This window comes from Helianthus annuus, chromosome 10, assembly GCF_002127325.2.
Source record: "Helianthus annuus cultivar XRQ/B chromosome 10, HanXRQr2.0-SUNRISE, whole genome shotgun sequence".
In the NCBI taxonomy this organism is placed as follows: Eukaryota; Viridiplantae; Streptophyta; class Magnoliopsida; order Asterales; family Asteraceae; genus Helianthus; species Helianthus annuus.
In genome coordinates, this window is record NC_035442.2 from 97,710,700 (window position 1) to 97,721,193 (window position 10,494).

Sequence of the window (10,494 nt, forward strand, 5' to 3'; positions counted from 1 at the left end):
ATGGACTAATACCTTTCAAAGAGGTTATCATCCATCCTGTAGCTGCCTTGTGAGCCTTCAACACTTTCAACAACCCCTGCTCTTGGCCGAGTTTAAGTTAGAAGCAATGATCACCAGTAAAGTGCCATTGTCCCCCAAAAATGCGTATTTTAAGTGACTCGAGAATTCTTTCAACTTCACTTGTGGTGGACACTCCAATGAGGGCTTTGTATCTGAATTTATCTCCACCGGTAAGCTTTCAATTTGGTGGGTCCATGGTGGTCTCCCCTATTTGACCGCTAGAGCCTCTTGCTTTTATTCCTCCATCCTCAAAGCACATGCGTATACCTGTTCAGAAAAATCACAAACACACGTTTCCAATGTATCTTCCTCACACTCGTGCGGGTCACAACTGTCAACTAAATCTGCCATAAAACACTCATCACTGCCCAAAGAGTTAGAAACATTAGTAAAGCATTCAACCACATTTTTCTATTATCGAATGTCATGTCGACCATACTATATCGACAATCAATTATGGCATGAGCGGTGTTCAAAAATGGCCGACCCTAAATAACATTTTGTTGTTGAATTGGGTTCGCGGATGAGTAATCTAGGACTAGAAAATCAACTGGATAATAAAATTCATCAACTTTCACTATAACATCCGGCACTATCCCTCGGGGAAGCTTATGAGACAAATCGGCTAAAACAATTGTTGTCTCAACTCGCTTCCACAGACCAAAATCATATTGGTCGTATAAGCCCCCCGGTAAAATTTGACGTGGGGTCGAAGTCTCACTCAAATTTAATCCAATTACAACTAAATAGGTAGCGGTAAGTGGGTATCGAACACAGGGAGTTTGTGGAAAATGTATTCTCTAAGTAGCTCTTTCTAAATGACTAGGTTAAACTAAATTGCAAAAAGTAAACTTCAGAATTTTTTGATTGATCGGTTTTAATTATCTAAATTTGACTAAACTAAATTTGAAATCAAAGTTAAGTTTTTGAAAACAGATTAAGAAGGTGGCGATCATCCCAAGTTTTAGGTTTTAAGCGATACTAATGTTCATGCTCACTAGAAAGAACCACATATACATTGCTCATGTTTAATTAAACATCTGTGAAGAAAGGGAACTAAGTATTCGGATTGCTAGAACGCGAGGTTGTTACCTGATGACCAATTAACAAATATCCAACCCTGATCCCTCCCACGATATCTCGATTGCCAATGGCACCAAGAACGTATGGTTTAGAACTACGATCAAATACAAATTAACACTTTACAAAAGAATATCCAAACACCATAACAAACTAAACAAACATGCAAAGTTTATTATTCTAGAAATCAAAGCATAAACAGAAGTATCTCAAGTAAACCTTACACTTAGGATGATAACCAATCAAATTAGCCACTCATAGTATGGTGAATCATCATAACATCCAAAATATTGTTCATAAAAATCAAACACATAAACTGAATGTTTAGAATTGTTGATCACACTTAAGAAATGCCAAATTTCGCCCCAAAGCTGCTCCAAAACGTTCACATTGATTGGAATGATGAAAAGGCACCCATAATTGTCCATAAAAGAAGGAGTTACAAAAATGGCTTAACGCCACCGTAAGTTACGGTTGCCTTAAAACTGCTACGCTTAGAATCTACTGCCTTACGGTGGATTTTTGTTTTCTAGGGCTACCGTAAGTTACGGTACCCACCGTAATTTACGGTGGGGGCTGGGACTGCATTCTTTGTTTCTTCAAGCCACTAACTTGAATCGTTTTCAGCCGCACTTCCTTTTAATCTTTCATTTCCCTCTCTTTTAACTCTTCAATGTACCTGAAACACAAGCTAAAGTAGTAATCTAATTCTAGACGAATACTTTATTAAATGTAGGATTTAGCTATCATTTATACCACTCAAGGGTCATCCTACGGACCACCCGTCAAGATGATCTTCTCCTTTCCCTCCAGCTCCAGGTTGAGATTCTTTGCAAAAGGGTCCATGACCTCGAGAAGGAAGCGGATGCTAGACCTCTGCCCCCACCAGCTTATCCATCACTAGTTACACCACCGCCACCATCTTTACCACCACCAGCATCACAACCACCTCACATGCCGGCCAATGGCCTAGCTGCTCGAGTCCTGACACTTGAGCAGCAAGTGGGCTTCTTACTCCGAAGATTCTAAGAGCTCGAGGATGAGGCAGCCCATCTTCGTAGTTTAGCCTTCCCTACACCACTGTCATACCCTAACCGATAGCGGAATCATCTGGGCGCGGCACTAAGCAAAACAGATTATCCAGGAGAAATCCATAACAAATAAATTACTAGATAACTAACATTATGTCCCATACCATAACTTATTAAATAAAGCAGTTATTACAGACATAGTTATCTCAAAAACAAATCATAGTTCCGATAACTCAAAATAATATTTGTTTGTTTCTAGACTCCTGTAGACTTGATTCCACATAGGAAGCATACCACAACATCCTAAACACCTGTCACATACGTTAAAATAGAGGTCAATACACAAAGTGTAAAGGTGAGCATACAAGTTTAGTATAATAGATAACGAAAGTCAGTTTACGCATAACCAGCATATTACATGTTGAAAAGTGAAGCTAGCAGGTTATCGACAATGAAATATGCATAGACATGACTGCGAGTTGTAGAATGCGCAACACATATCACCACTGTGACACGTGAAGTAAAACCCTTAAAAACCCCTGTCCACGACAGTTGCTGAGTCCAAACTATAGTACTATCTTTGCTAAGGTGTCATGCAACAATCACTGTGTAAACATAACATACAAGCATTCATCGAGTAACACATGTAACATGCAATAACAGTCAGCGTATAAAAGTGTTTGCGTTGTCTGTCGATTGTGATTTGAAATAGGTAACGTATGTAACACCCAAAAGTGTGTAAAGCAAAAAGGGTTCGAGTATACTCACAGGTCATGTTAAGTAAATAACACAGTCTTGGATTGGATTGAAGGGAGCGCTAGAAAGTTAGCCTGATTACAGAACGATAGCATAAGCGATGAACAGTGTGCGAAACAGTGTTGAGTGTACTGGGTGACGAAGGGTCATCCGATCGGATGACAGTCCGGACGGATGGTCATCTGGACAGATGGCCATTCATTCGGATTGTCATTCGTTTAGGATGGATGTGTTTGTGTATGATGTGACTTTGAAGTTTTCGTTGTAGCATTTTAAAAACAAAGAAGTATCTCTAATTTTCAGGTCGTCCGGTCGAACAGTCATCTAGACGGATGGTCGTTCGATCGGATGGTAATACGTTCCAGGTGAGATGTTTCCTTAAAGATTCAAGTCTTCTGATAAAATAGTCATTCGATCGGATGGTCATCCGATTGGATGACTATTCGTTGGAGACTATTATCTTTTGGAGTTTTTGAAATTTGTTTAAGTGTTGAAAACCACAAGTCGCCCGATTGGATTGTCGTTCGATCAGATGGCTATCCGATCGGACGGCAATCCGTTTGGTAACCTGTTCGCTTTGAAATCTGTAAAGTTCACTAAGTTTAGAAAGTTTGCGGTTTGACCGAGACGGTATGACAACGTGTCAAACAACGGGAACCCCACCAAGCCCAAGTCATCCGATCGGATGGGAATCACCCCGTCCGATCAGTTAACTATTCTTCATGGTTGTTCATGTTCAACCCGTTAAGTCGGTCATCTCGTTGATAGAAATCAGTTCTCCAACCGGCACTTCACTAGAGAATGAGTAGAAGGCTTGAATGAGCTCAGATTCTATCGGTTTTGAGTAGAAAAGTTAAGAACATTGAAGAAAAGTGGAAATCGGTTGGAAAATGTTAGATTATGATGAAATCAGTGTTTAAACATGTTGAAATCTCTTAGATCTGAGTTGTTCCTGGGGGATGAGATCATACTTCGAAGTTCATGAGAACCCGAAATGACGTCATCAACGAACAACCCAAATTAGATGGTTTCATGGTGAAAAGTTGAGATTTGATGGTGAAAATGATGGAGAAGTGTGTGTAGATGATAGAAGTACAAGATTTGAGTTGAAAAATTACAAAAATCGCGAGGAATCGAGAGAAATAGGGCCAAAAGCGTGCTGGTCGAACGAAAGAGCTGTCACATCATGAATAGTGATGTGACAGGTGCTATTTATAGGTGAGAGGAGAAAAGAGGCGTTGTAGAGGTGCGATCAGAGGGCAATCCGATCGGATAGCCATCCGATCGAATGGTCATCCGTGTGTTAGTTTTCGACGTTTCATTTCGTGTGTTGAGCGTTGCGATGCGTTTAAGCGAGTGCCGAATAAGCGATGCGATAGATTTAGATAATAGTTACACAAATAACATAACTAACATACTACAACCTAAGTAACTTGCGTTTCCAGTTTGCGATGAGATTGCGTTGCGATTGCTTTTGTGATTAATCACCTCAAACATATAATAAACACGCACAAGTAGCACATAATAGCACACACACGTAAAACAATATCCAGAACATGCGATTCAGGTTGCGATGCGATTACGATGAGATAGCCATAAATAGATTAGCGATTAAACTGCGATTATTAGCATTTACTCCACATAAGACAACTAAAGTAACATAAATTAATGTATCGATTTAACAAGTCAAGGATTACAATCAATATAATTAAGCAAGGAGTGATAGATCGCATTTAGCAATCTTTTCTTCCTTTGACTTTGACTTGTACTTTGACTTTAAAACGCGGGTTGTTACAGCCTCCCCTACTTTAGGGAATTTCGTCCCGAAATTAGGCCGCATGCGTAACAAATAACTGTGGATACTTTGCCTTCATGTCACTTTCGAGTTCCCAGGTGAACTCTGCGCCGCGTTTGCCTTCCCAGCGAACTTTCACTATGGGAATGCGTGAGCGTCTGAGCTTCTTGGTTTCTCGATCCATGATCTCGACACGCTTTTCCATGAAGTGTAATGTTTCGTCCACTTGTAGATCCTCAAGTGGCACGTGTAAATTCTGCTCAGCAAGACACTTTTTGAGGTTCGAAACATGGAAAGTCGGGTGGACATTACTAAGTGCCTCCGGTAGTTCAAGTCTGTAGGCTAGCTTGCCAATCCTTTCCAGGATTTTAAAGGGTCCAACATATCGAGGCGCGAGTTTCCCTTTCTTGCCATATCTGATCACCCCCTTCCAAGGTGATAGCTTTAGGAGTACGTGATCGTCAACGTCAAATTTAAGGGGCTTGCGGCGTCTATCGGCGTAACTTTTCTGACGACTCCGAGATTTCAGCAGATTATCTCGAATTTGGAGGATCTTGTCAGTCGTTTCTTGCAGCAGCTCAGGACCGGTTATTTGCGCATCTCCGATCTCGTGCCATACAATCGGCGATCGACATTTTCTTCCGTATAGTGCCTCAAATGGTGCCATTTGAATTCTAGAACGATAATTTTTATTGTACGAGAATTCGACCAAAGGTAAGTACGCGTCCCAATTACCACCGAAATCTATGACACACGAGCGATGCATGTCTTCAACGGTACGGATCGTTCGTTCAGTCTGCCCGTCGGTTTGGGGATGAAAAGTGGTACTTCGATTGAGAGTAGTACCGAGAGCAAATGTAAACGTTTCCCAAAGACGCTAGGTAAACCGACCATCGCGGTCAGAGATGATATCACGAGGCGTCCCGTTTCGACAGATGATTTCGTCGGTGTAGATCCGTGCTAATCGTTCTACCTTAAAGTCTTCTCGTATCGGTAGAAAATGAGCAGATTTAGTAAGGCGGTCGATGATAACCCAGACGCTATCGTCACCTGAGGGCGTTCGCGGAAGTTTCGTTATAAAGTCCATGGCTATACTCTCCCATTTCCACATTGGGATCTCGGGTTGCACCAGTAAGCCAGAGGGTCTTTGTTGCTCGGCTTTGACTTTCGAACAAGTCAGTCACTTCGAAACATAGATTGCGATATCCTTCTTCATTCCCGGCCACCAATACCGTATACGGAGGTCATGGTACATCTTGTCGGCACTAGGATGAATGGAGTATCGAGACTTGTGTGCTTAAGTCAACAATATATGTCGAAGGTTATTGCGGCTTAGAATCCAGATGCGATCTACATAGTGATAGATACCGTTCAATTTGGTGACAAAGTGTGATTCAGCACCACACTTCTTCATTTCCTCTCACAAGGTATTCTCAACGAAGCTGGTGAGCTGAGCGTCACGCATCAAGGCTTTGAGGTCATGCTGGGCGTGAGTATTACGAACGCTATGCAAATAGCTTTCTCAACTTAGAGCATCAGCCACGACATTTGCTTTGCCAGGGTGGTAAGTGGTAACGAATCTCACATTCATAATCGTTAAGAAGTTCAACCCATCGACGTTGGTGCATATTCAGTTCCTTTTGGTTCAAGATATGTTGCAGGCTCATATGCTCTGTGAAGACCGTACACTTGGTACCATAAAAGTAGTGTCGCCAAATCTTCTACGCAAAAACAACTACACCTAGCTCAAGCTGACGAGAGGCGTACACGATAACCTTGTCCCGTTGCATGAGAACACAACCGAGACCAAGGTTCGAGGCATCACAATAGACTACGAAGTCATCGTTTCTGTCGGGTAATGCGAGAACAGGAGCATTGCAGAGTATATGCTTCAGAGTTTGAAAGGCTTGCTCTTGTTCGATTCCCCAAACAAAAGTCTTGTCTTTATGCGTCAGAGAAGTAAGCGGAAAGGCGATTTTAGAAAAGTCAGCGATGAATCGACGGTAATAGCCCACCAATCTGAGGAATGAGCGAACATCGAATAGTGATTTTGCTGTAACCCAACTCTTAACAGCTTCGATCTTCGCGGGGTTGATGTGTATACCTTGACTATTGATGATGTGACCGAGGAATTGAACCTCCTCTAGCCAAAATTCACACTTGGAGACTTGGCATAGAGTCGATTCCCTTGGAGCAATTCGAGAACCAAACGTAGATGTTGTGCGTGTTCGGCTTTCGATTTCGAATAGATAAGGATATCGTCGATGAACACGATGATGAAGCGGTCAAGAAATTGTTTGCACACACGATTCATCAAATCCATGAAAACCGCGGGTGCGTTGGTTAAATCAAAGGGCATTACGACGAATTCATAATGGCCGTATCGGGTTCGGAAAGCGGTTTAGGTATATCTTCCTCCTGGATTCATAACTGGTGATAGCCTGAGCGTAAATCAATCTTCGAGAAACATGTAGCACCTTGTAACTGGTCAAACAAATCATCGATTCGAGGCAGGGGATAGCGATTCTTGATAGTCAGCTTATTCAACTCCCTATAGTCGATGCACATCTGGAACGAACCGTCCTTCTTTTTGACGAAAAGAACTGGTGCGCCCCAAGGAGAGGTGCTAGGGTGAATGAAGCCGTTGTCAAGCAATTCCTGGAGTTGACTCGAGAGTTCGCGCATTTCAGACAGAGCGAGGCGATAAGGAGATTTAGCAACAGGATTGGCTCCAGGAATGAGGTCAATATGGAAATCAATATCACGACTCGGGGGTAAACCAGGTAAATCATCAGGAAAGACTTTAGGAAAATCACGAACCACAGGCACCTTATCCATTGCCTTCTTTTCCTTTTCCTCCGCTACTACGATGTGTACCAAGAAAGCTTTGTATTCCTTGCGGAGATACTTGCTCGCTTGGATACACGACATGAGTTTGAGATTCTTCGATGCTACTTCGCCATAGACACAGAGTTGATCACCATTAGCGAGCGAGCGAGAAACGAATCATTTTATCAAAGCAAACGACTTCAGCACGATTTTAATGAAGAAAATCCATGCCTAGAATGATATCAAAACTACCAAGCTGCATCGGGATAAGATCGATAGGGAAGACGTGATTGTTGAGTTCAAGCGTACAATCACGGAGAACATAACGAACAATGACGGTTCTTCCAGTGGCAACTTCTACGTCGAACATCGAAGGGAGATTAGCACGCTTACGATTTAGGATCTTTTCGAATTCTAAAGACACAAAACAGTTATCGGCTCTACTATCGAATAAACACGAAGCATATATACCATGGACAAGAAACATACCATTAACCACGTTGTTATCTGCTTGAGCCTGGCAGGCATTGATGTTGAAAGCACGTCGGCGGGCTGCTTGCTGCTGCTTGCTACTGCTGTTGATGTTGTTGCGGCTGCTGTTGTGGCTCTTGCTTCACTGCTCTATTGTGGCAGACATTTGCAAAATGGTTGGGATCACCACAAGCAAAGCATGCTCTTGCGTGAGCAGCGGGGGCAGGAGCTGCTTGTTGGCCCTGGGGAGCAGGAAGGAGAGCTGGTGGTGCAGGAGCTTGAACCGGGGCTTGAACTTGACGAGGACCAGTACGACAGTTGGCAGTAAAGTGAATGTACAGGTTGCAGTGAATACAAAATCTACATGCAATCCCAACAGGATGATGATAGTTACAGGTAGGTCACAGTGGGTGTGGACCAGTGTATGCACGCTTGGCCGGGGGTGCATTGGTTACCGGTGCCGCTACCTGGTGGTTCTGAGGTTGCGGTTGAGCAGGGACAACTTGGAGTGGAGCGGCGGTTACTGCGCAGTTCTTGTTGCTGTTGTTATTTTGCTTGCGTTTGCGGCGAGAAGACTTAGAAGCTTGCGGAGCGGCGGTTTCAGCGGTGGGAGCTGCGGTAGCTTGGTGAAGACTCTTGGTGGTATTCTTGAAATAACCAGCTAACACTCGCTTGTCATTAATCTCAGCAGCGAGTAGGTATGTCTCTTCATGGTTGTTGTCTTTGCGGCTTGCATGAAGTCAGCAACACAATCTGGTAAAGCACGGATATATTTCTTGATCGTCATATCAGGTGTTGCCACCTGGCTTGGACAAATGATACTTAGTTGTTTGAAGCGGGCAGTTAGACCGGCGTTATCGCCACCATCGTGCTTGATGTTCCAGAACTCGTTCTCCAGCTTCTGGAGCTCATGGGGTGGGCAGAATTCCTTCATCATGAGTTCTTTCAACTTATCCCAAGCAAGCCCATAGGCTGCGTCATTCCCATGTCTGTTTCTTTCGATGATCCACCAATACAGAGCCCTGGATTGGAAAACGCCAGTTGCATTGACAGTACGTAGGTGGTCGAGACATCTGCTCTGGCATAGCGTGACTTCGATTGAGTCGAACCATTGAAACATAGCGCTTGGTCCGTCTTCGCCTGTGAAGTCTTTTGGGCCACAGGCCTTAAAATGCTTGAAGCTGAAAGAACTCTTTGGAGAGTCGGTCCTTGATTCCTCAGATGACTCGCTGGCATTCTCATTAAGCTCACTGACAATTTATAGAATGACCGTAGCCATCTGCTTAGCGACTAGAGAAGCGGTTCGCTTGTTAGCATGATTTCGTTGAGCAGCGCGGGAGTGATGCGATCCAAATGACAACATTGTCTGCAACAAACATTGCCATAGGACTCAAACACTATATAATCGAATCTCACCTCACACGCACTACTACTAAATAAAGCTCAGGAACACATCAATCACTTATGCACGTAATCACAAAGGCATATAAGCACATAGTTCTCTCAAACATGTAAGCATAGAAGCATATAATCATGTAGTTCACGTAAGCACGTATTTTGCACATATTCACCTTCCTATATTGCACGTATTCACCTACCTATAGCCAATGTGTCCCCTTAGCATTCATAGTTGCGAAAAGCGATTGCAAGTAGCGAGTAACACAACGAGTAGCATAGCATTAGCGAGTAACATTGCATGCGATTTGTTAACGTTTTGAGGTAGGTGTGCAGTGTGAGTTGTGTATGTTGATCAAAGCGAAAAGCGTATAAATCACCAAAATCAAAACACATATTCATGTAAAGCCACACAAAACACATAAAATTTCCACATAAAAGCGATAAATCACAGAGTCAGTGACGACGAATCCAGAATTAAAACACATAAAATCGAGAAGAGATTGTCTCGGCTGATAGACGTCGACTACCCAAAGTGATTCGACTATTCTCAAGGACTTCGAGTACACGTTTTGGCCTAATAGACTGTGCTCTATTACCGACATACGGTGATTGGCACGCAGCCTTTCGGTTATTCACGCAACTTGGGTCATTGGAATCCATCGAGACTTTGGTGTGAGTTTTGTAAAACCAAAATAGAGGACGAAACAAGTCATCAAGATTCGGGTTTCAGCCCTAACTTGATGGCTACATTCCTGTTTGTGTGATAGAATCACGGGATAGAGAGGGAGATTTTGCGTCGAAGTACGGATTTCACTCCTGGTTCAACGCATATTCTCGTGTTTATAGTAAAAATGCGTGTCGAACAAGCGATCCAATCGAGAGTTTGCGCTTTTCACACCTATTCTCAATCTAATCACTCATTCATTTTAGAAAAACAAATAGCGTGCGATGTGGTAGTTAGTGATAGTGCTCGACCTTAGGAAAGGTCGATGGGGTGTAGTATGTTCACGAGTCGATCGAATAACAGAAATAAGCTCGTGCAGAACCCCTACTGGGCTCGCACAAGGCGGTCTA